This window comes from Oryctolagus cuniculus, chromosome 5, assembly GCF_964237555.1.
Source record: "Oryctolagus cuniculus chromosome 5, mOryCun1.1, whole genome shotgun sequence".
NCBI lineage: Eukaryota > Metazoa > Chordata > Mammalia > Lagomorpha > Leporidae > Oryctolagus > Oryctolagus cuniculus.
The window spans coordinates 157,567,602-157,593,117 of record NC_091436.1 but is presented as its reverse complement, the minus strand read 5'-3'; the positions used below and the strand labels follow the sequence as shown (position 1 = coordinate 157,593,117).

At 46.5% G+C, this 25,516-nt stretch overlaps 1 protein-coding gene across 15 annotated transcripts in view; it reads left to right on the top strand.

Annotated features, from left to right (window-relative positions):
• PHACTR1 (phosphatase and actin regulator 1) overlaps positions 1 to 25,516 on the top strand; it is a 582,572-nt gene that overhangs the window by 314,090 nt on the left and 242,966 nt on the right. The window lies entirely within an intron of this gene.

Sequence of the window (25,516 nt, the reverse complement as noted above, 5' to 3'; positions counted from 1 at the left end):
CCTGTGGTGCCGCATCCCCTATAGCTGTTGGTTTGTGTCCCAGCTGCTCTTCTTCAGATCCATCTCTCTGCTAATGGCCTGAGAAAAACAACAGAAGGCCCAAGTGCTTGGGCCCTTGTACCCACCTGGGAGAGCCGGAAGAAGCTCCTGGCTCCTGGCTTCAGATCATCCTAGCTCCGACCATCACAGCCATCTGGGGAGTGAACCAGTGGATGGAAGAGCTCTCTGTCCCTCTCTCTGTAACTCTCTGTAAATAAATAGAATCTTAAAAAAATTGATATAAACATAATGCTAGTTTATTTGAAATAAATTTTATTTAAAACTTTAAAAAGCAGATCTGTATGGTTTTTTGGTCTGATTTTTCCTGTGTTGGTACTAAGATAAAGCTTTTTGGTCGATGATTGTGTATGACCTTGATTGTTTTAGTCACATTGTAGGGGGATGCTTCAAATGGTTCACGGGAAATGGAAGAGAAGTTTAGGGGGTGGATGTTGGCCTGGTGGTGAAGCCACTGCTTGCGAGGCCCATGTCTCCTGTCTGAGTGTCTGGGTTTGAGTCTTGGCTCTGTTCCCAGTTTCATCTCCCTGCCATTGCAGACTTTGGGAGATAGCAGGTGATGATGGTGTAATTGCTGGGTCCATTCTACCCTCATGGGATTTTATTCTGGCTTTGGCCTGGCCTAGCCCTGGCTCTTGTGGGCATTTGAGGAGTGAAACATTGGATGGAAACTCCTTCTTTGTCTTTCTGCTTCTCAAATAAGTAAATATTTAAAAGAAACATTTTTGAAAGCTGTGCTTACAGAAGATCTTCAAAACATTTATGAAAATGCATATTATGAAAGCACTATGCCTGGATTTCAGAAAACTTTTTGTGCTCAATAAGCACATCTTTTAATTCCACTCTTCCATGAACTTTGTGAAGTACCCTCATTGCGGGTGCGAAGTGATGGTCCATTGGATTGCTTGAGAAGAGAACCGTTCGACCTGTCTACCAGGATACCTTTCCAGGTAAATGCTGATCCATTGGCCATATCGCCTGAAGCAGCATCATTATCTTTACAGTACATTTGATTGATAAGGCAGAAGGCACTTGTGTCTTCAAACACAAGTGTCCAAAATTACCACTGTTTGCATCCAGTGCTATGGCGTAGTGGGCTAAGCCTCTACGTGCTGCGCCCGCATCCCATGTGGGCACCGGTTGGAGTCCTGGCTGCTCCACCTCCAATCCAGCTCTCTGCTACTGGCCTGGGAGAACAGTGGAAGATGGCCCAAGTGCTTGGGCCCCTGCACTCGCTTGGGAGACTTAGATGGAAATCCTAGCTCCTGGCTTCAGCCTGGCTCTTCCCTGGCTGTTGTGGGTCATTTTCACTCGAACCAGTGGATGGACGATCATCCCCACCCCATCTGTCTGTCTGTCTGTCTCTCTCTCTCTCTCTCTGTCTCTGTATCTCCCCCTCTCTCTGCAATTCTGCCTATCAAATAAATAAAATAAATCTTTCAAAAAATTACCACTGATCTTTTAAACTCACCTTTGCCCAAGAATGTAGTGGCAGTGAGAAAAATGAAATCAAAGTTTGCACTTCTTACTGGATCTCACACCAAGCATCACTAATTGGAAATGTGGCTGTTTAACCTTTAACAAATGGTCAGTTATAGGGGATAGGGAGAAAGGTATCAGCATTTAAATTCTACGTTGGCAATATTTACAGCAAGAATAAGTATTATACATGGTTTTCCATATCACTATTCCGAGCCTTACGGAATTTACCAGGCTGATTTACCACCTAATTTCAGCCTCAGGAATGTTCATTCAGGAATAGATTTCCCCTAATACTGTACAGTCTTTATCCATGAAGATATTTTCTGATGTATTTTTAAAATTCTTTTATTTATTTATTTATTTTTTTGACAGGCAGAGTTAAGACAGTGAAAGAGAGAGATGAGAGAAAGGTCTTCCTTCCGTTGGCTAACCCCCCAGATGGCATGCTGCGCTGATCTGAAGCCAGGAGCCAGGTGCTTCCTCCTGGTCTCCCATGGGGTGCAGGGCCCAAGCACTTGGGCCATCCTCCACTGCACTCCCGGGCCACAGCAGAGAGCTGGCCTGGAAGAGGAGCAACCAGGACAGAATCTGGTGCCCCAACTGGCACTAGAACCTGGTGTGCCGGTGCTGCAGGTGGAGGATTAGCCTAGTGAGCCATGACGCCAGCCCTGTTCATGTATTTTAAACATTAGTTTTTCTAAAACATGGATATCTTGAGTTCAGCCTGCATCTTTTCTCCTGACTCTTGGCATTCGGAATCATTTTCTTGCATTTCCCTCCCCTCTCATTTTATAGCACTTGACTATAGGAGAGGAACTGTCTAAATAAATGACGAAGCGTCTCCGTTCCTTTTGAGCTCTGTCCTTGTGAGGTCATGGCCATGTGGCAGGATAAACCCTATTGTGGCTGTGTTTACAACAGGATTTCCTGTATTCTCATCTGTGTGCACAGAATATCCCTTGTGCTTTGGATGTCGTGTGATTGTCATGAAACGATTATCGTTGGAGAATATGCAGGATAATCTAAGAGATTGCTGTGGCTTTAAAGTCTTTGTTTTTGGAGCTTGGTGAACATTTCCACTTAGAGAATGTCTCTGTTTTGTGAAACTTTAAAAATATTTGCTTTACTTTTATTCCGGAATGTTGCAAAATTGAATCTTACTTCTTTCTTTTTCTGCTTAGGTTTTCATTTTTCTTTCCATTGCTAAGGCATCAGTCTTAACTTTCAGCTCCATGTGTTAGGAGAAAAATCAGTGGAGAACAGCAGTTTATTCAACAAATTAGCCAAACAAAGTTTCTATACAACAGGAGAAAAGCAGCATTAATGTGAATTGTTATTTAAAGCACCTGTGGTTCCACGCTTCCATATCTTCTCCTTGCCAGCTCCAAAAAATTAGGAATGACACAAAAATTACTTCAAACTCAGAGTGACAGAAAGAGGGAAGGAGGGAGGGTGGGAGGGAGGGAGAGGTGGGTGGATAGGGACAGAGAGAGAGAGAGAGAGAGAATATTTTCCACCTGCTGATTCACTTTCCAAATGCCTGGAACAGCCAGAAGCCAGGAACTCCCCCTGCATCTCTGACAGGGGCCACAGGGAGCCAAGCACTTGAGCCATCCTCTGCTGCCTTCCCAGGGGCCTTAGCGGGAAGCAGAATCAGAAGTTTAGGGGAACTCGAGTCCAGTGTGGGACCCCAGCACCAAGCAGCAGCTTAACCCACTGCACCACAGCATCCACCCAAAGGAAAGTTTTAAGACAGCCGTAGAATACTGTTTATTTCTGTCTGTTTACCCTCCTCAATCAGCCTTGAAACCAGAAAGGAAAACAGCATGCATGGTATTGATTCAATCTGTAAGAATTTGAAAACTTAATTCATGCAAACATGGCTATTGGCTTAAAAATGGCATCGACTTTTATAGGATGCATTATTCTAGGAAAGAATTTTCCTGGGGGCTGTAAACCTAGAGCTAGCTTGCTGTCTTCCTGTGGCTCAGAGTGCCTTCAACAGAGAACTAGTTTATGGTTTAAAAAAAAAAAAAATTGTCTAGGGGGCCGGCGTTGTGGTGTAGCGGATAAAGCTGCCGCCTGCAGTGCCAAATTCCCATATGGGTGCTGGTTCTAGTCCCGGCTGCTCCACTTCCGATCCAGGTCTCTGCTATGGCCTGGGAAAACAGTGGAAGATGGCCCAAGCCCTTGGGCCCCTGCACCGGTGTGGGAGACCAGAAGAAGATCCTGGCTCCTTTCTTCAGATCAGCAAAACTCCGGCCATCGTGGCCATCGGGGGAATGAACCAGCGGACATAAGACCTCTCTCTCTCTCCCCCCACACCCCCCCCCCCGCCTCTGCCTCTGCCTCTGCCTCCGCCTCTCCCTTCTCTCTCCGTGTAGCTCTTCCAAGTAAATAAATAAATCTTTTAAAAATTGTCCATGTTTTACACCATTCTTAGTAAAACCAGATGGTCCAATAAATAGCTCTTCTAGAATCTCTATACCATGTTTTCTTCAAGAATATCTGAGAAGTTTCTCCATATCTTGGCCAATGAATGATTGCGTGTGTGTTCTACGATGCTGGGAGCACTTCTGAGGGGCTGGCACTCCTGTCTAACCCACAAGGCTGCACATGTAGCAGATCCTCAGGAAATGTTTGCTGAATTCATAAAAGGCAGCTTGTTGTAGAAACCAACTTTATCATCCTATAGATGCTTTGCTGTGAGCTACTTCCTCTCATATGTTATCTTAAAAGCGTTGTTATTGCTTTCTTGGCGAACTGAGAAAGAGAGCAAAATGAACATGCACTGTTTCTCCTGCAGCAGATATGGCCAGAGTGCCACAGATAATTTTTTTTTTACAATTCCTATTATTGGTTTTGGGGTCGGGGCTGTATCTGAGTGTTACAGAGAGGACTTACTTGTCAGACATAAATTTTCTGACCTACCTTCCCCATTTCAAGTAAGGGTTCTCTTAGTATGACTTGTCCTCCTGAATTGAGTCTTGAACCAACTCAATTCTATAAGTGCATGTAATTTTTAAAAATTAAGTGTCAAAGGGAACAATCATATTTGCATTTGAGTCAGGATAAATGGAAAAGATTTTCTTTATCTGGGTCATATAAGCCAGGAAGTAGATCAAGAAATTGCTTTGAATGTTTCTTGAAGGACAGTTCAACAAATATCAAATGCTGCGTAAAACACCTATGAAAATATTGACTTCGTGGCATCTCATTTCTTTCTGTGTAGTGGATCTACACCCAGATTTCAGACAGTTTCCACTTAAATAAATGCCCATAAACCTTTACAGTCTTTATAGAGTGTTTGCCCTGTGCATTCCGTGATAACTTAGTGAATGTATTTGAATTTCTCTTTGCCTTTCTAGTCAACTTAAAGATTAGAACCCAAATTATTTTATTTTTCCAAGACAAAAATAATTGTTGATATGTCTTATTAGACTAGCTAATGGTCTGTGTTCTTTTATTAGCCTATAAATACTGTACTTCCATTTTGTTTTATAGTATCATTTTCATGTAAATTAAATCCTAAAAGATAAAGATGAATTTGGCATTCAATTAAATTTGAGCCTATTTTATTATAAAACTCCCTCTAGGCGTCTCTCCCAATCTCTTCTTCCCACACTTTTTAGATAAGGGTTTGTAAATATTCAAGAAAAGTTGCTTGTAATGGATTTCTTTTAAACCTAGCAAACCATTTTAATACCTTTTTGTAGTTTCTTTTTAAATAATTCCTACATTATTTGAAAATGTAAGAAGTTCTTTAGGTAAAAGTTATAACCAGTGGAATACCATGGCAATGTTTATTATATTTAAAATTTTATAATACTAATTTTTGTTATTATAATACTAATATTTGTTATAATACTAATATTTGAAATGATGGCTGAGAAGTGTGTTAGTCATTTAAAAGCATTATCTTATGGAATACAACAACCCTATAAAGAAAATATTCAGTTCCCACTTTAAAGTGAAGAAATGGGCTTCAGATTATGAGGTCTGTATCTGTCCTCTCCAAAGCCACGCTTTAAAATGCTGTGTCACCTCTGGCCTCAAAATCAGCCCTTAAGGCATCCTGGTCTGGCTAAAAAGCCCATGAGAGCATTTCAGGCGTGGAAAGCCAAGACACTGGCAAAAAATGACCTAAATGAAAGATCTCTGTGAGTGAGATCCTGGTGGAAAGAACAGGCCATCAAAGAAGGAGGTACCTGTCTCTGAAGGGAGGAGAGAACTTCTACTTTGACTATGGCCTTGTCTAAACAAGATCGGAGTTGGCGAACTTAAGAGGCTTCCATAGCCTTGGCAGCTCATGACAAGAGCCCCGGGTGATTACTGACGTCATAAATAAGAGTGTCAATTGTTAAATCAACAACATGAGTCACTGTGCACTTGCTTCCCATGTAGGATCTCTGTCCTTAATGTGTTGTACTATGTGAATTAATGGTAAAACTAGTCTTCAAATACTTTGTGTGTCTTTGTGGGTGCAAACTGTTGAAATCTTTACTTAGTATAGGGTTGATCTTCTGTATATAAAAATAATTAAAAATGAATCTTAATGAAGAATGGGAAGGGAGAGGGAGTAGGAAATGGGATGGTTTGCGGGTAGGAGGGTGGTTATGGGGGGAAGAACTGCTATAAGCCAAAAGGTGTACTTTTGAAATTTATATTTATTAAATCAAAGTTTTCTAAAAAATAAAATAAAATGCTGTGTCACATCACATGCCTCCACGACAGCCTCTTGTTGGAGGAGTGACATTCACAGTCATCCGTGATCCCCTCCTGCCCTGCACTCTGAACTACAAGCTCCACTGGGCACCATCTGTGGATTCCTGAGACTTAAACCCAAGTGTTACATTCTCTTTTTAAAAAATGATTTATTTATTTAAAAGGCAGAATGTCAGAGTGAGAGCGAGAAAGAGCAAGCGAGAGTGAGCTCTTCCATCCACTGGTTCACTCCCCAAATGGCCGCAAGGATGGGAGCTGCGCCAATCCGAAGCCAGGAGCCAGGAGCTTCTTCCGGGTCTCCCACGCAGGTGCAGGAGCACAAGGACTTGGGCCATCTTCCACTGCTTTCCTAGGCCATAGCAAAGAGCTGGATTGGAAGAGGAGCAGCCAGGTCTCGAATTGGTGCCCATATGGGATGTTGGCACTGCAGGTAGCGACTTTACCCACTACAGCCCAGTGCCGGCCCCACCATTACCTCTTTATGTATGTCCATGCCTCATAACAACTCAAGAGACAGCTTCTCATTTTCCCCTGTTGTACGAAGGTGCTGCTATGATTTGAACAAGATTTGGCTTTGCAGCTCATACAGATGTTTAAATCCCAGTCTTTACGTACAGGGTTAATTGATTGATGTTAATGGTTGATGAGTTAAGGATGGACACTTGATACTACTGTAGTGTCTGGGAGGTAGGCCCTGTGGGAGGTCTGTAGGGCAATGGGGCATGCCTTCTGAAGGTGGTTCAGAGAGGGTTGGTTCCAAAGCTAAGTTGGGTCAGACTGCTTTGTCTCCGCCTCCTGGCTCAACACCTGACCCCCTCTCTGCCCCTGTTTCACCTGAGTTATTTCTTCACTTCGAAATTGGAACTGGGTATTCTGAATATTTTCTTTATAGGGTTGTTATATTGTATAAGATAATGCAGTTAAATACCTAACACACTTCTTGGCCACCATCTCACTCAAGAGACAAGTGCTTGCAACAGCCACAGCTAGACCAGGTCAAAGCCAGGAGCCTGAAACTCCATCCAGGTCTCCCCTACGAGTAGCGGGGACCCAAGTCCTTGAGCTGTCTCCTGATTCCTCATAGGGTATACATCAGCAGAAAGCTGGACTCGGAAGTGGAGCCAGGACACGAACCCAGGCACTGAGATGTGGGATGTGGCTGTCTCCAGTGTCTCAAATGTTCCACGCCCATGAACATTTTTAATGAATACATAGAAGGGCATCGGATAGAGTTGTTCCTTGATTTAGTTAACCGATCCCATGGTTGGACATGGTGTTATTGCTTATGCTGTATTAAATACACTTGGAGTTCAGTTTGTGATGTCACCTTCAAGGATCTATCAATGTGACCAAAACTGACAGAGCCTCTCTTAGCTTATGGAATAAATTTGTATGAAAATCCTGAGATCGGGCCTGGCGCCGTGACTCACTTGGTTGATCCTCCGCCTGTGGTGCTGGCATCCCATATGGGCACTGGTTCTAGTCCCGGTTGCTCCTCTTCCAGTCTAGCTCTCTGCTGTGGCCCAGGAGGGCAGTGGAAGGTGGCCCAATGCTTGGGCCCCTGTACCTGCATGGGAGACCAGGAGGAAGCACGTGGCTCCTGGCTTCAGATCAGCACAGTGCCGGCCGCGGCAGCCATTTGGGGGGTGAAGCAATGGAGGGAAGACTTTTCTCTCTGTCTCTCTCTCTCTCACTGACTGTAATTCTACCTGTCAAAAAAAAAAAAGTAAAAAAAAAAAAAATCCTGAGATCAAGTCGAAGCAAAGGTCTCTCATATCAGTCAGACTTGTGATAACACTTAAGACCAAGACAGCTTTTTTAAAGAAACATGACAGCCTGTAGTCTTTCCTTTGCATGTTGGAAATTTCTCCTCCACCTGTCATTCCTTGCCTGTGGCTCGCCGGTGAGCGCTGTCTCCTGTTCTTTAGCCTCACCTCCAGCCGTGGATCTGCCTCAAGTAAATAAAGATGGCGTCTTAGTGACCATTGTCTTACCTGTGAACATTCCAGCAAGATGGGAAGCAGTGCATACATACCAAGCCAGAGCCTATCCTGTCTTTTTTAACAAATGTTTTATTTCATTTATTTGAAAGGCAGAGTGACAGAGACAGAGCTCTTTCTGTGGGTTCATTCCCCAAATGGCTCCAATAGCCAGGTCTGACCCAGGCTGAAGCCAGGAGCCCAGAACTCCATTTGAGTCACCCATGTGGGTGGCAGAGGCCCAAGCACTTGAAGGGCCATCCTAGGCTGCTTTCCCAGGTGCGTTAGCAAGAAGCCGGATCAGAAGCAGAGTAGCTGGGACTTGAACTGGAGCTCCTGTAGTGGATGCTGGTGTCATAGCGCAGTGTAAGCCACTGTGCCGCAAGGCCCCTATCCTGTTTCTCAGAAACATGCATTCATTGATTCATTCGAGAAATACTCGCTGATTGTTTCCTGTGTTGATCAAAGGTCTTTGCCCTCCAGCATAAACAGAGTAGTAAGACATGTCAGTCAGGATGCTTTTGGCTGCAGTAGCAGAAGTCCTCATGCATCTTGCCCTAAAAAGTGAAGTCATTCTTTTGTCTCACACAACAGATGCATTGGGGGGCAGGTCCATCAGGGTCTCCTCTGCACTCCTTTTGCTTTGTCATCAGGCTGGTGGCAAGATGGATGCAGTAGTTCAGGCCTCACATCGCAGCGCCACACTGAGCAGAGGAGCCATGGGGTTGTCAGTGTCTCTCTTTAAGAGCAGGGAAGCCATTCTTAGAAGCCCTGCCACCTGTAGGCACCCTGTGCCACTCTCATTGGTCAGATCCATGAGGCCTGTCTGGCCTTTAACCAATCACTGACCAGAGGTCTACCGGGGGATGGGCTCAGCCTCCAGGATGCTCATGGCCTGGTGGAGAAAGCCCCACCTGGATTGTGTTAAGAGGGAAGACGGTGAGGGACAGCACTGTGTGAACCAGGGAAGCTGGCCTGCAGCAGAGACACAAATCATTAGGCAGGCAGAGGGAACAGCAGGTGGAGAGGCGAGTGGCTGGACATGGGGCAGACCCTGGGGCCGCCTCCTCCTCCAAGGAGGTGGGGTGTGGAGAGGGCAGTGGTGTGCTTTGATTTGTGTGTATGAGGGGTGTCCTGGATGCTGTGTGGAAGACTTAGGGTGAAGAGCCAAAGTGAGAACACAGAAAGAAATGATGTGGACAACTGGTCTCCCTGTGCAGAGCATTGGGGACCACATAAAAGTTACTTTGCCCAGTCCTTCAGATCTGGCAGAGGCAAGGTAAAAAGTGCTATCAAGGATGACCTTTAAAATTATTCTGTCACATGAGATAAAGAGTTTCTGTTATCATTCATTATGTACGTTCCATGTCCATATCAGGTTCAGATTCCTCTAAAAATGAAATTTGAGGATCCCGCAGAACGTTAGTGGAAAACTGGCATAATCCAAATGCAGATTTTTTTCTGGTGTAAAAAACTTTTTGAATTCCATGCATAGTTTTCTCATATCATACATTTTCCTTGAGCTGTTTATTTGAGAGGAAGGGAGGCAGAGAGAGAGAGATAGACAGAGCTCCCAGGTGCCATGGCGGGAGCTGGCGTCAAGGGCTAGAGCCGGGGCTCTAACCCAAGCGCTCCAGTGTGGTATGCAGGTGTCGTAACCCCTGGGCTAAATGCCCACTTCCTCCCTGAATGTTTTGAAAGTATGATTTGAAAACTTTTTACCCCAAAATGAGCTCATCTTTTCACAAACTTTTTCAGGTCCCCTCGTAGTGTTTGCTTTTGTGTGGTACTTTTCATTTTAGGATTTTCAAAGAGTAGGACTGTCTTTCTATAAACTCCATCCCACAATTTGAGTTGCACAATAAACGTTTATCAAATGTTTGCCAGGTCAGCGCATTGTAACCTCAAGTACTCATGGGCCTTGGTATAGTTGCCCCCTATGATCTGCAGGGGGGTTTCTTCCGGGGCCCCCTGTAGAAACCAAAGTCCACAGATGCTCAATTCCCTCACGGAACGTGGCGCTGTATGAGGGTATTCCAAGAAGTTCATCAACAAATTGAGCTAAAAAATACATTTATTTTGGTGCAAAAAAAGCTTTCAACTCATGCATGATTTTTTCCTTATATATATTTCCATGAACTTTTTGAAGACCCCTTGTTTTTTCATTTAACTTACCCACATCCACCTGTGTGCTCTAAGTCATCTCTAGAGAGCTTACACCTAATCAGTGCTTAATCATGTATAAGGCTTAGAAATTCTGGAAAGAGAAAAAGTAGAACTAATTTAGTTCAGACCAGTTGCACCGTGCAACCTTAAGGAAGAATGGAAAAGGTGCTATATAATTAAAATGTCATCTGTAGGTAAAGAAGGAAAAAATGGCAGACAAGTGGAAAGCTCACCTTTGAGCTAACAGTTCTACTGGAGCAACTTGGGGGAGGACCCCCACTGGGCTCTGGTGCCTCTCTGAGTTTTTCTGAAGCTCTGAAGTGTGAGTGTTAGAGGATGGTCGTTTGTTGCACTTCCTGATGCCTCCAGCTAAGATATAGTAGCCCCTGCCCTTGTGTCCCTTCAGAGGTGATCAAGTGGAAGCAAGGGTGACCACAGATAGCCACAGACATAAGCAATCAACACCCTATAGTTGGAGTCAGGAAATTTTACCAAGCATCAGCTGGATGCCACTTGTACAGTTTCTATATGTTAATGTAATGACTATACATGCAACCCGAGGTCAATACAGCTGTCCACTCTTTACAGTGAAAGATATGTAGTTCTGAGAGTTTGAGTAAGTTGCCTGTGCTCCTAGAGCTAGGTGATGACTGGCACTTCAGCGTTGACGTTCAGAATCCAATCCTGGGCTCTGAGGTCTACGTGTTCAGCCGTTAGGGTAAAAGAATTTAAGAAAAAGAATAATTTTATGTAAACTCAATGAAATGTGAATTTGGAACTTCTTATGAGGCAAAATTAACGAATGATTTTCCCTGTTGAGACTTCTTAGAAATGTAATGTTTTTCATGTAGAAGAATAAGAAAAAGTACTCAAAAGGATTAACAGGACAAAGTGATTAGGACATTTGCCTTGGAAAATACGATTGGAAATCTACATTTTATGTTATGAGACAAGGGAAAATGAGAATTAAAATCTTAACATGTAAATGTGAGTCCCTTGCTTTCCGAGTCATAGCCCAAAGTGGGCCTGAGTTAGAGCTACTGCTGGTGATTAAATTATACATACATCGAAAAAACAAGGTGTTTCAGCAGTAGTCAGCATCATTGCAAAAGTATTCTTTCTGGAAGGACTATTTGGATTTCATGTAGTCACCACACAAATGACACATGGCACTGAGAGGCTCATCTGGGAGGCAATGGGAGCTGCACAAGGAAATTCGAACGTCATCAGAGAAGGAAAATGAGAAAATTGGACTTAGGAGGAGGCAGGCTCAAGAAATGATTCCTAAATGGAGCACAAGGTTTCATAAGGTTCTCTGTCTTCCCGCTCGATAGGTAATTGAATGGCTGTTACGATGAGGTCTTGGAATGGGCTCAGGAAAGCAGAACGCCTAGGAGTACATTCATCTTGACAATGTTAATGGAGGGAAAGACGGCTGGCAATGAGTGGAACAGCCCGAACAGCTTGGTCTTAAACAATCTCGCCGGTGCCGCAGCTCACTAGGCTAATCCTCCACCTAGCGGCGCCGGCACACCCGGTTCTAGTCCCTGTCGGGGCGCCAGATTCTTTCCCAGTTGCCCCTCTTCCAGGCCAGCTCTCTGCTGTGGCCCAGGAAGGCAGTGGAGGATGGCCCAAGTGCTTGGACCCTGGACCCCATGGGAGACCAGGAGAAGCACCTGGCTCCTGCCTTCGGATCAGCACCATGCACTGGCCGCAGCGCGCCAGCTGTGGCAGCCATTGGAGGGTGAACCAACGGCAAAAGGAAGACCTTTCTCTCTGTCTCTCTCTCTCACTGTCCACTCTGCCTGTCCAAAAAAAAAAAAAAATCTCAAGCCATCTTCAAGGCTTGATGTGTGGGTGATGATGAAGGACGCCCAGAATCGGGAATCATGGGCCATGTTGACTTCCTGTGTGAGGTGGCACATCGTTGTCCCCTGTGGCTGCTTTCCTGCACCTGTCGAATGGGACTGAAAGACACACACTCAGCCTCTGGCAGGTTGGGTTTCCCGGAATGCTGGTCCAAGAGATCTGTGTGCTCAGAGGGACTGTTGTGAAGGTCTGATGAGATACAGATGTACTCAGGACAAAGCCCACCACGACCATGAGGCTTTTTAAAAGAGTTCTCAGTGACTTGAAAGATTTGGAGCTGGCAGACATCCTGAAGCATGGGACAGGGATCCTCCTCCTAAGCCTGTTACCTGAAGGCTGTGGGTAGAGTTGGGAAGAAGGGAGTTGGGTTCCAGGCTTTCTAGGAATGCTAAAGTATGGTTCTCAGAATTCTGACTTCAAAATAATCCTGGCCTACTAATTATACAGTCACATTCCTGGCTTGTTAACTCCATGACAGAGACAAGAGATCAGATATTTCAATCAATCCTTCAGTTCGTTATTTTTAAGATTTATTAATTTGAAAAAGGTAGTGATAGAGAACACAGATCTTCCATCCACGGGCTCAGTCTCCAAATGGCTGCAAAGGCTGGGGGCTGGGCCAGGCTGAAGCTAGAAGTCTGGAACTTTATCCTGTTCTCTCACATGAGTGGCAGGGACCCAGTTACTTGAGCTATCATCTGATTCCCTCCCAGGTGCCTTAGCAGGAGGCTGGGATAGGAGCAGAGCAGGGGGCACTCCCATGTGGGATACACCTGTTGCAAGCAGTCATTCACCCCACTATGTGCCAATGCCAACCGCCTGCAGCTGACTCTTAGATACACTGATGTTTAAGATCCCCTGGCCTGTAGAGTTTCAGTGTAGTTCAGAGCCTCCAGATTTTCTCAAATTCATGTAATTCCTTAAAGGCCATCCTAATGTGCAGTAGTAAGGAACCTGATTTCTAAAGACCTTTGGGCTGGTGCCCTGGCTCACTTGGTTAATCCTCTGCCTGCAGTGCCAGCACTCCGGGTTCTAGTCCCAGTTGGGGCACTGGATTCTGTCCTGGTTGCTCCTCTTCCAGTCCAGCTTTCTGCTGTGGCCCAGGAAGGCAGTGGAGGATGGCCCAAGTGCTTGGGCCCTGCACCCGCATGGGAGACCAGGAGGAAGCACCTGGCTCCTGGCTTCGGATTGGCGCAGCGCGCTGGCCATAGCGGCCATTTTGGGGGGTTAACTAACAGAAGGAAGACCTTTCTCTCTCTCTCTCCCTCTCACTGTCTAACTCTGCCTGTCAAAAATAAAACAAACAAAAAAATAAAGACCTTTGACTGGTCTGCCTGGAACCAGGGGAGACTCTACTTTTAGAAAACTTTTAGAAAATATTTGTTTATTTATATTTGAAAGAGAGAGAGAGAATATCTTTCATCCTCTGGGTCACTCCCCTGATGCCCCCAGTGGTCAACGCTGGGCAAGGTGGAAGCCAGAGCATCACCTGGGTCTCCCATCTTGGTGGCAGAGCCCCAAGACTTGGGCCGTCTTCCTCTGCTTTCCCAGGCCATTAGCAGGGAACTGGATTGGAAGTGATGGCACTATGTCCCAACACCAGCCCCTTTAGATAACTCTTTTGAGCCCACGTTCTATGCCCTGAGCAGGTGCTTTTAGTATATATCTGTGAATTCTTATAAGTCAGTATTATCCCCATTACAGAAGGGAAGCTGACGGAATTTTTTTCCAAGGTCAAACAAGGAGTTTGTTAGAACTCTTGTTGTTGTAACTAAGTGAGACCCTCACCCAACGTAATTTTAATAAACAAGAGAATTTTTGGGTTCATGTAAGGAAAGTGAGGTTGCAATGGTTTCAGGCAGGACTGGATCCAGCAGCCAAGAGATGTAACAAAGTCTCGGCTCACGTGCGTCTTTCTCAGCTCTCATTTCTTCTGTCTTGGCTCAATTTTCAGGCAGCCTCTCCCCGCAAAGTGGTAGAACAACTAGTAGCAACTCTATGCTGTAGGACAAGAGTTGACAAACTCTGACTCTGAGCTGCCTGGTTTGGTAACTAAAGTTTTATTGGGACACAGTCCTGTCCATTTGTATACATTTGTCTAGCTGTTTTTAAAGTGCAATGACAGAGTTGGATGCTTCCAACAGAGACATATGGCCCATAAAACCTAAAGCAGTTTCTTTTTTTTTTTTTTTAAGATTTAGTTATTTATTTGAAAGTCAGAATTACACAGAGAGAGGAGAGGCAGAGAGAGAGAGAGAGAGAGAGAGAGAGAGAGGTCTTCCATCTGCTGGTTCACTCCTCAATTGGCTGCAACTGCCGGATCTGTGCTGATCTGAAGCTTTCTCTGGGTCTTCCCATGTGGGTACAGGGACCCAAGGATTTGAGCCATCTTCTGCTTTCCCAGGCCATACCAGATTGCTGGATCAGAAGTGGAGCAGCCGGGTCTCGATCCTGTGCCCATATGGGATGCTGGCACTGAAGGCAGCGGCTTTACCTGCTACACCACAGTGCCGGCCCCTAAAGTAGTTTATTTGGCTGAAAAGACAAGGTTTGTTGACCCCGTCAGGAGGAAACAGGCTTTGTTGAGGTTTGATTTAAGTCTGTAAAAGGTGGCATGCATTTAACTGCAAGGAAGCATCTTCGACCCTAGAGCCTGAGATTTTTCAGATGAACAGAGAGCCTACGTTATATAAAGATGATTGCTTTGGATAAACATAGACTTGGGAGTGCATTTACAATTTAAATCAACAAGCTCCATTCCCAACACAAACATATTCTATGGATTAAATGAAAAATAGAATATTTTCTACGGTTTTGTAGTCATTAGCCGTGTCAGCGGTCGGAGGTTCGATTCCTGGGAGAGGAAAGAGCAGTTTGGAACGGAGACGCTCAGGAAGAGCCTTGCTGATAGTGCCTAACAGCTCAATAACTCACAACACAGAGCCTGGGTAAACTTAAATAAGACCATTTCTCCTTACCCCTGAGCTCCACTAGCAGTGTTCTTGGTTATTGAACGCTGTGGTCATGGAATATAAATATCCCGACCTTCCAACACAATACTCAGAAAATAGAACAGATTCCTTCTCCAAGCTATGGATCTTCACTACATCCCGGAGATTATTTTAATATTATCCAAAACCGTTTAAGTGTGTGATTCATAATTTGACTGGGCATAGAGCCTAATTATGCAATCCCAGTTGAAATAGCAAGTCTATCAATAGTCCCAACAAAATCCAAAAATCAGTCTTGCTGCCTGGCCAAGCTCAGTGTGTCTCATCCCTGAATGGATGGCTGAGAGTGAAGAGGTGGGGTTTGGAGAGAATGCAGTGCTCTGATTGGCCAGCACTGGCTCCCGTGCCCACCTCTGGGGTCAGGACTGACAAATTCTTTCTGAGCTACCTGGAGTGGAATGGATGGTATCAGAGGAAAACCAGGAAGCACTTGCCACCTGCTGGGAGGCCAGAAAGTGCTCCTGTGCACCACTAGCTTCTAGGTGCTGGAGTTGAACCCCTGTCTCTGGATATAAAGTACCATTCTTTGTGCTGCGCATACTTTATGCTTGTCTTTTTTTTTTTTTTAAGATTTTTATTTTATTTGAAAGGCAGAGTCACGGAGAGAGAGGGTGGGGGGCAGAGACAAAGAGAGAGGGATCTTCCATCTGCTAGTTCACTCTCCAGATGTCTACAATGACCAGAGCTGAGCCAGACCTAAGCCAGGAGCCAGGAGCTTCCTCCAGGTTTCCCCCATGTGTGCAGGGGCCTGAGGGCTTGGGTCATCTTCCACTGCTTTCTCAGGTGCATTAGCAGAGAGCTGATTCAGAACTGGCACCCATATGGGATGCGGGTGCTACAGCAGTGGCTTAACCCACTGTGCCACAACACCAGCCCTATTGTGTACTTCTCTTCCAGTACACTATTGTGAACTCCTCCTTGCAGCCTGTGGCACAGTTTCTTAGAGAATATCTTCCTGGTTCGCATGTCCTTAGAGGTCTAGAGTCAGTATCTCCCAGGGCACCTACATGCAGGTCTGCATACATAATGCCATTTAAGGCCACAGATAGCCCTCTTTTCTCTCAATAGACAAGGGTCAGTTTATTTGGGCATCGGTTTTATAGCCTCTTCAAAACAGAAGCTCATTTCTTTCTTTATCACTGAAGCCCTCCTATGACTTTCGTCAGAAATATGGAGATTCCAAAACCTGGCTTTCTCACAGTGTGGAGATATTCCTGGAAATAGACACGTCTGAATGAATCACTTCCTATTCATTAATCCCCCCACAATTTCCCCAAGTGTAAAAGGAGGATAATGTATTACCGTGCCTCCTAAGATTAACATGAAACTTACATAAGGTAATATGTTTTAGGTGCTTAGGTTGGTAGCTGGCTCAGCCTTTAGTGGCTGGAAAATGGTAGGTGTTCATGTTATTGTCACAATCATTGTCATATTGTTATCAGTGTCATCCTTATCAATGTCCCCATTACCATCGTCATAAACGTCATCGTGGCTGTCCCAGTTGTCCCCAACTGTGCCCAAGAAAGTAAGCCGTGTCCTGCTGAAAATCTCCCTCCCATTAGGAAGAAATTACCAGTGCAGCTCACCATCTGCAGAGTGTCACAGGGCACATTAGTCAAATGGCCTCTTTCCCATCCAGCCGCCTACAATTCCGGAACCAGCAGAGCCTCCTTCTTCGCATCCCAGGGCACCAGGGTGGAGGGGCGTTCTCACTTTGCTTTGGATTCAAGAACAGATCAGCAAAAACATGACTTGGGCTGTCTCTGGCCCTGGGCTCCATGATCCTTCCATCGCAGGTCAGCCCGGCATCCTCCTGTCCTGCCTCGGTGCCAGTGAAAGACACCGGAACCCGTGAAAAGTGCGGGAGGAAGCAGCCAGCCTGCGAAAGCATCCTTAAGGACCTGTTGCTGGCAGTGGGGAGAGCTGCCCCAGCCCAGGCAGAATTCTCTAGGGCCAGAAACAAAGGAGGACTTGGCCGAATACCCGAGCACTCTACAGGGTGCTGAGTGGCATGGGCTGGGAGTGCGCGGCTCCCTCTCTTTACCCACCGTCTCCCATGGCACAGGCACACACGGTACAGCTTCTTCACCAGGAAGGATGCCCTTCTTGCAGCCACGGGGCCATTTAGCAGCTCTCTGTGTGAATATTTACCTGTCTGTTCAGAGGTGCACCCAGAGGGAAAGGGCCTGTGATGGTCACTTCTGGGTGGCATTTTGTGCGGAAAGAAACTGACATTTCCTCTCTTAGTTCCCAAGTGAGAAAGGTGGTTGTGTGTGTCCAGAAAGTTGAGAGACAGCAGAGCTCCCTTCCCCTCCTCTTTGGAGTTATCCAGACTTTGGGTTGACGTAGATAAAGCCTTCCTTAAATGCTACTGTTATCACATCTACCGTGCCCAGCTGGTCTTAGCGTCACAACTCGGTCCTAATACATAGATTGGATCCTCTTGGGATCCGTGGTAAGGGATGGAGAAGAAGAAGGTGATGTAGGAGAGCCTGAACCCACAGGGTCAGGGCTGTGAAGGTCATGGCCTTCGCCCTCAGCCGTGCTGACAGGAGAGCCCCTTCAGGCGTCGTGTCCGTGTTAAGGAGCTCCTGGGCAGTGGGGCGGTATTGATCTCCTCGCTCTTCAGCAGTGTCAATTTTTTCTCTATTCTTGGCAACCTCTCTGGGCCAAGAGAAACTCCATCTACCCTCATGACCTACCTCCTCTAAGGCCCAGTCCTCCCCCCTCCCAGTCCCCACCTCATGGGATAAGGCAGGGGCTCTGGACTTTTAGAATAAACATGACATATGTCATTCATTTTTAGATGCATCTCCTAGTTAATACACTCAGTCCTGTGTTGGACAGAAAGTCTTTAAAGAGCCCTGGCCTCTGTGAGAGTGTGCAGTATGGCTTCTCATGGAATCGAAAAGGAAACAGATTGCCTGACAACTCATGGGTATCAGCTTCCTTGGGATAAGGTGCCCTGTAGATATGAGAGCCTTTCTATGAAAGGGAAAGGCCACAGTCTTTGAGAGCTTTCCAAGGGTAGGGCATGCTGCCTGTGGCCAGAAGGTTCCAGGCTGAGGCCCTGGACAGGTCAGCCTGGGGAGCTGCAACTAACCTGACCTCTGCCTTCAGCTCCCATCTGTAGGATGGTGAGATGAGTAGAACAGCACTGTCGCCTTCTAATAGGAAAGAAACAGTGAGTGTTATCAGATCCTGCATTGTAAGACTATTGTTCAGATCACTTGGGGTTAAGAACCAAGTCCTTCCAAAACCTAGGAGCACTTGGCACATGGAGACATCTACAGTGGGGGCCCCAAGTGTCCTGCCCCTCTGCCCCTGTTGCTGCCTCAGCTCCTGGTCTCCGTCTTTCACATGGCTCAGAGGGATGCTGTGTGACCGACACTTTCTAGGCTAGCAAGAAGCCAACACTGGTGCTTTCCTTGCATGAGTCTTTTGAGAGCCAAGCCACCAGGAGAAATACCAGGTACTTCAAGAAGCTCATGGAATATAGAATTAAAATAGGCATCTGTTTTGGGCAAAAAAAAAAAAAATTGAAATTCATGCATAGTTTTTCTGAAGGCACATTTCTATGAACCTTTTAAAGACCCTGGGTATGCATGGATTTCAAAATTTTTTGCACCAAGAAAAGCTTTTTAGTTCCATATCCCACAAAATTTTCAAAGTACCCTCATAGAGTGGATGCAGGTGAAGCACCTTACCCATCACCTCTCATTGCATAATCTCAGAGCCCCCCACCCCTGCCGCCAGAGCAACCCAGCACCAACAGGCCCAGGTACTTTGATGCTTGGAAATTAAAATCATGCACAGATCAGATATGTTCTTTCCTGATTTTCCAAAGTGAAGGGAAAGTCATTTCCAAACCATTTTCCACTTACAAATAAACCCGAACCCGGTCATGCTGCAAGGTAGCCCATTCGAGAATGTTCTGTGGGAAGATCCCAGGAGGGGGATCTTCCCCAGCAGGCATCTGGCCCAGGCCTCCCCTTACCTCTTTGGCTCAGCTCCCAGTCTCCTACCTTTGTATTCAGCACTCTCAGTCCTGGCAGTTCTGGCTGATCCAGGCCAAGGTGGCATTTTCTCCCGACAGCTGTCTCCCCTCCCGGCAGCACGAGGAAGCCACCTTTGGCAGCACTGTGTTGAGCAAAGCAGTTCACATGATCTCGGTCCAAACAAGGCTGCTCATCTGAGCACACCAGGCCCCCAGCCTCCCTCCCATCTGCACCCCTCCCTCCCACCTGCACCCCTCCCTCACATCTGTACCCCTCCCTCCCACCTGCACCCTTCCTCCCACCTGCACCCCTCCCTCCCACCTGCACCCTTCCTCCCACCTGCACCCCTCCCTCCCACCTGTACCCTCCCTCCCACCTGCACCCCTCCCTCCCACCTGCACCCCTCCCTCCCACCTGCACCCTCCCTCTCACCTGCACCCCTCTCTCCCACCTGCACCCCTCCCTCCCACCTGCACCCCTCCCTCCCATCTGTACCCCTCCCTCCCACATGCACCCCTCCCTCCCACCTACACCCTTCCTCCTACCTGCACCACTCCCTCCTGCACCCTCCCTCCCCCTGCAGCCTTTCCTCCCACCTGCGCCCCTCCCTTCTGCACCCTCCCTCCTGCCTGTGCCCCTTCCTCCCACCTGCACCCCTCCATCCCACCTGTACCCCTCCCTCCCACCTGCACCCTTCCTCCCATCTGCACCCCTCCCTCCCATTCTCACCTGTCCCTGTGGTAAGCAGCCACTTTATTCTGGGCCCTGTTTTCTTTTGTCTTTGTTCCTTTTCAGTCTTTCTTCACCTGTTAGTCTCCTTCTTCACTCTTGAGCCTTCCAATTTCATTATCTGATGGCAAAGCAGCGAGGTTGAGAGCTGCCCCCATCATCGAATGAATTGGTGAAAAATGTAATAGGAGTGATTAAAATATAAATCAATTAAACCTAATGTAATCCAGGCTGCTCAACAATCGGCAGTAGTTAAGGGCTAAACATGCTGAAATTAATAAGATACTTATTAAGGATTCATTTCATATGGAGCTATAATTATGCCTTTATAATAGTCTGCTCTGTGTCACCCTAGGTTTTTCAAAGCACTCCTAATTTCTTACAATTATTTTAATGTGGCAGTTTCAGGGTCATTTGTATGCCTTCTCTAGTGATGTGATTGGGGGACAGCCATTTGGTCCGAGCGGTACCATTTTCTTAAGACAGGTTGTGATGTGCTGTCCATCAAGAGGCATGTGAATGAGCTGAATCAAATGCAGCCATTCATTTGTCTGCTGAATAAGTCATTCTGGAATGCCAGCAAACTCCCCATCAGCCCGGAGTTTTTCCTGTCTTGTGGGTTTTTAAGGACGCTGTATATAATTTGCCTTCAGCAGATGTTTTAGATTGGCTGAACTCAGACAATCCTTAAACTGGATACTCTAAAAATTTTACCTTTTGTATCTTAGCCTGGCTGGAAAATCAAGGGAAGATGGATACTCTATCAACCAAACACAGATAGCCTTGTACAGATGACGTATGAGGGTTGGACTGACTTAGGGTTTTTTGACTTTGTAATGGTGCAAAAATGACATGTGTTCTGGACGAACCACACTTGGAGTGTTGAATTTGATTTCTCTGGGCTAGCGCTGTGCAGTCCAGTTCCTCTCTGGCGATGCTTGGCAGCAGCAATGAGCACTTACGCCCGTGGTTGCAAAGGGAGATGCTGCCACTCTGCAATGTGCTGTGCGGCTGAGCCGGGATGTACAGGAGGCCAGGTGCGTTCTGTGAGGTTTCCACTTAGGACATCTTCAAGGCCTGATGCATTCATTGGGATGTAATCCCATCACAAGCCAAGGAACATCTGCATATACAAAACTTGGCATTCGATGATTTCAGCGGGCTGATGGCCACTCTGTAACCAGAAATCCCCAGAGGAGCCTGGTGCAACATGGAGTATTGCATTTGACTGCAGTACACGTCTAGAGAAGCACCCCCAGCTTAGATTAAGTCTGAGCTGCTCACTCACGTCAAGGTTCCTGACAGCTGGGAAATTAGAAATTTCACCTGTAAGCTATGAGAAACCATGGACAGTTTCTCAGAAGAGCAGACTTCTGAAAGAGTAATTATTACAGTAGAAGCTGCAGGATTGAAGGTGGGTGTCTACAGTCAGGGGTACAGTTGGCTTTCCATATCATGAGTTCCACATCCATGGATTCAGCCACTGCTGATCAAAAAATATCTCAGAAAGAAAGTGGTGTCTGTGTGCAACACATACAGATGGCTTCCCCCTTATGAGACAGTTGTTAACAGTACTACTGTTTGCATAGCATTCACATGGTATTAGGTCTTATAAGCCACCTAGAGATGATCTGATGGGGAGGACTGTGCAAGTTATATGCACATTCGTCACAATTTGATGAAGGAAACTTGAGCGTCTGCAGATTCTGGTCTTCATGGGTGTCCTAGAACCAATTCTGCACAAATACCAAGAGATGGCTGTATGAATCTGGAGGCTTGTAAAATCTGGACTGGCAACACTGAGAGTGTCAGGTAAGGCAAGGCAGTGACCTTGTGGGAGTCAGACCATCCGACTGTGTAGACTGAGCTTTCACACTGGACTTCCTGCTTCAGTTTCCCACAATGCTGTCTACTACGTGGCTCTCTAAGCATGGCTGAAGGAGCAGCAAGGCAGGTGGCTGATGACATGGAAGAAGCATCATGTCCAAATTCAGTGTTGCTTCAAAGCCTGCTTAATGCTTAGTTTGGCTTTCTTCTCATTTCTTGTAGAATTTTTATTTAACACTTTCCTCAACCAGTCTGCATCCCAAACTTGCTTAGAAGTCTCAGGATCATGATCTTCTTCCTTCCTTTGATCTCCCCAAAACCCACATCTGATCTCTGCATTTGTTGAGCAGAGACCTCAGTTTAAACTTTGAACCACTCATGGTAACGTCTGTCAGTGGCCAGTAATCTGCAGTGTACTTTTGTTCCTACTTTCTCTTCCTCTCCCTAAAAACCGTTCCGTAAACTTCTCAGCCTTGTTCACACATCCTCAGTCTCTTCCTCTCTGCTGACTTTTGCATCTCATTCCACTGACCAGATTGATTTTCTGCTGCCCCATCCCGGCAGCTTTCCTCTTAGTAGTTCTCCATGCCCTTAGGACATCAAAGCCAACCCACTAAAGGGCCTTTGCAGACAGATTGAATTATCTGGCTCCGTAGTCCTCTTCCTTGAACTCCCATGCTACTGTCTTAACCTGCTTCTTCCTCTTATCATCAAAGTTCTTTAAGACATGAAATCTTCCCGTTGACCTGGGATCAAAAGCCAACAACTTTGACATTCTTGCATCTGGTACTTCTTAATGTTTATCCAGGAAGTTGCTACATCTGGCTGAGTCTCACCTTTTCTCCCTGCCCAACTTGGATCCCAGTTACAATAATTGCAGTGGTCTCCTTGTTGCCTTCTTTGTCACCTGCTTCTTTTGGGTCCCTTTGCTGCTACAGTGATATTCCTAAAAAGCAAATCTAATTTTTTTCCTTTTTTTGGAGAGGCAGAGTAGACAGAGAGAGAGACAGAGAGAAAGGTCTTCCTTTTGCCGTTGGTTCACCCTCCAATGGCCGCCGCGGCCGGCGCGCTGCGGCCAGCGCACCGTGCTGATCCGATGGCAGGAGCCAGGTGCTTCTCCTGGTCTCCCATGGGGTGCAGGGCCCAAGCACTTGGGCTATCCTCCACTGCACTCCCTGGCCACAGCAGAGAGCTGGCCTGGAAGAGGGGCAACCGGGACAGAATCCGGCGCCCCAACCGGGACTAGAACCCGGTGTGCCGGCGCCGCAAGGCGGAGGATTAGCCTAGTGAGCTGCGGCGCCAGCCCAAGGAGCAAATCTAGCTGCGTTCTGATCACGTGCCTTCTCAATCAGCCTGATCCTCCTCCCAGACACTCTTGATCTCATTTACTGGATCCCACTTGATCCTTTCATTTTTTTTTTCCTGAAGCAAGTATCTTCTAGCATAATCTATAATTTGCTTAGTTTCATGTTGACTGTCTGCCCCACACCCCACTCCCAGTGTGAGCTCCATGAGTTGGTATTTTTATCTGTTTTGTTTACTGATGTAGCCTGAGTGTCTGGTACACCAGGAGCACACCACATGTATTTGTTGGATATGGTAATGTCAATTACCCATTTTCCAATTCCCATCCTTTCCCTTTGACTTACAGGATAAAACAAAAATGCCTAATACAACCTTGCAAAAGCTCACTCGAACGCGCTCTAGTCTTCTGCAGCCACCAGCCCTCTGCTTCACTTCACTCCGCTCACTTCACCAGGTTCCTTGAAGCCCCCAGGCATACCTGCTCTGCAGATCCTCTCTGTTCCTTTTAGGTCTATTTCTCCACCGAGGGATCCATTTCTCCCTTTACATCATGTGGAGAGAGCAGTTCCTCCTCTTTCAAAATTCAGCCCAAAACGACCTCCCAAGGCCTTTCCCATCCCTGTGAAGCCAAATCAGTCTCTCTCCTTTTTGCCTTCCCTGAATCTAGCATCGTGGCACCTGTTGGGGAGTGTGTCTGCATGCTGCCCCCTGTCTGCATCCCCTCCGTCCCCACCCCAGGACTCTGTGCTCAGCATCGTGCCCAGCTCTTCTGTGTGTCTTCCCCAGAAACCACTCTGGATGGCATCGTGTGGTCCCTTATTTAAGTGACTCAAAGGGGAGCTGCCAGTGCACTGAGCCACATCCAGACAATCCTGGACTTAGGATACTTTGACTTAATGATTTCTCAACTTCAGGGTGCTTGGAAAAGAGGTGCATTTGGTAGAACCTGCAGTTGGAATGTTGAACTTCAGTCATCTGGGCTAGCACTGTGCTGTGCAGCCCTCTCCGGTGATTCCAGCTGGTGCCAGCAAGCACAGCCCCCTGACCACAACAGGAAACCCCCAGTACTCAATAGTGTGCTGTGTTGCTGAGCTAGGGTACATGGGAGGCCAGATGCATTCAATGCATTTTTGTATTTATGATCTTTAATATGGAAGACGGGTTCATCAGGCTGCAACACCATCGTAAGTGGAGGAGCTTCTGTAATCAAAATTGTAAGGGCCATTTTTATTGGAACACGTTCAAGTCATTGCTGCCCTAACTCTCAAAGCTGAGTCTTTCCCTGTCTTTCTAGTCTTACTGAATGAAGGGTGCTCTCCCTGACGGGAAGCTGAGAAGTGGGAAATGATCTGTGTCCTATCCGCTACGCCATCCAGGCAGTTGCTAAGACCTATTCATGGACCACTTCTAACACGTCTCCCAGGTCCATCCCCATCATCTGGCGCCAGCATGACCGCCCCAGTGCACTGCCTGGTTCATGATCGCAGTTCCGTGTGTCTTTATTGAACGAGGAGCTCTCCAGGGCTCAAAGCATTTGCAGACCACAACAGGCGGATCATCGGGCTGCATCCTTGTGCTTTCAAGGCCTGTGAATGTTGCAAAAGCCCAGATGACTTTCTGAAGGACAGTGTTTGAAGTGAAGCACAGCGTGTCTGCGTTTGCCCCAGCTCTCCATATGATTTCATTTTCTGGAAAGTTGAGTTCCTCCCCTCCCCTCGATTTTGCCAGGGAGGTTATTTTCTCTGAATATTCCTATCTTAAAAAAAGCAAATTGAGGTATATATGAAAACTCCTGTGACCGGGACAAGTATTTATTTTATTTCACGGAGGTAGAATGGGGTTGGGGTGTTTGTGACCTGTATGGTCCTTGAACTGTGATGGGATTGAAAGTATTATGCACAGACGTTCAGTTATTGGGATTATTCTAAGTGTTCCCTAAAGACACTCCCAGCTCTCAATTTCCATGATTATTTTTTTAAACAGCAGTAGGCAAAAAAAAAAAAAAAACCTGGAGAAATTAAGGGACTTGTAAGATCCAGTGCAAGAGTGAGTGACTCTGAATTGGTCATTGACCCTAAGGTAGGGGCCGTACTCACTCAGCAGGGTTCAGTGCTCCCGTGGGTCTGGATAAAGCAAGGTAGTAGGAAGTAAAGAGCAATGGGTGGCGAGACATTGACTCCAGGGTAGACAGTTGGTAAATGTTTCCCCCCTCCTGTGGTCTCAGCAGGCTGTGCTACAGTGGTTGCACCTGCTGAGACATACTGGACCCCTGGACCAACTCTCCCTGCATCTGGGGGGAGTCCCTGGCATGTTGGGAGTGCTGTCCTCCCACTCAAGTCCAAGTGAAGGCTGGACAGACTTCTAGGCA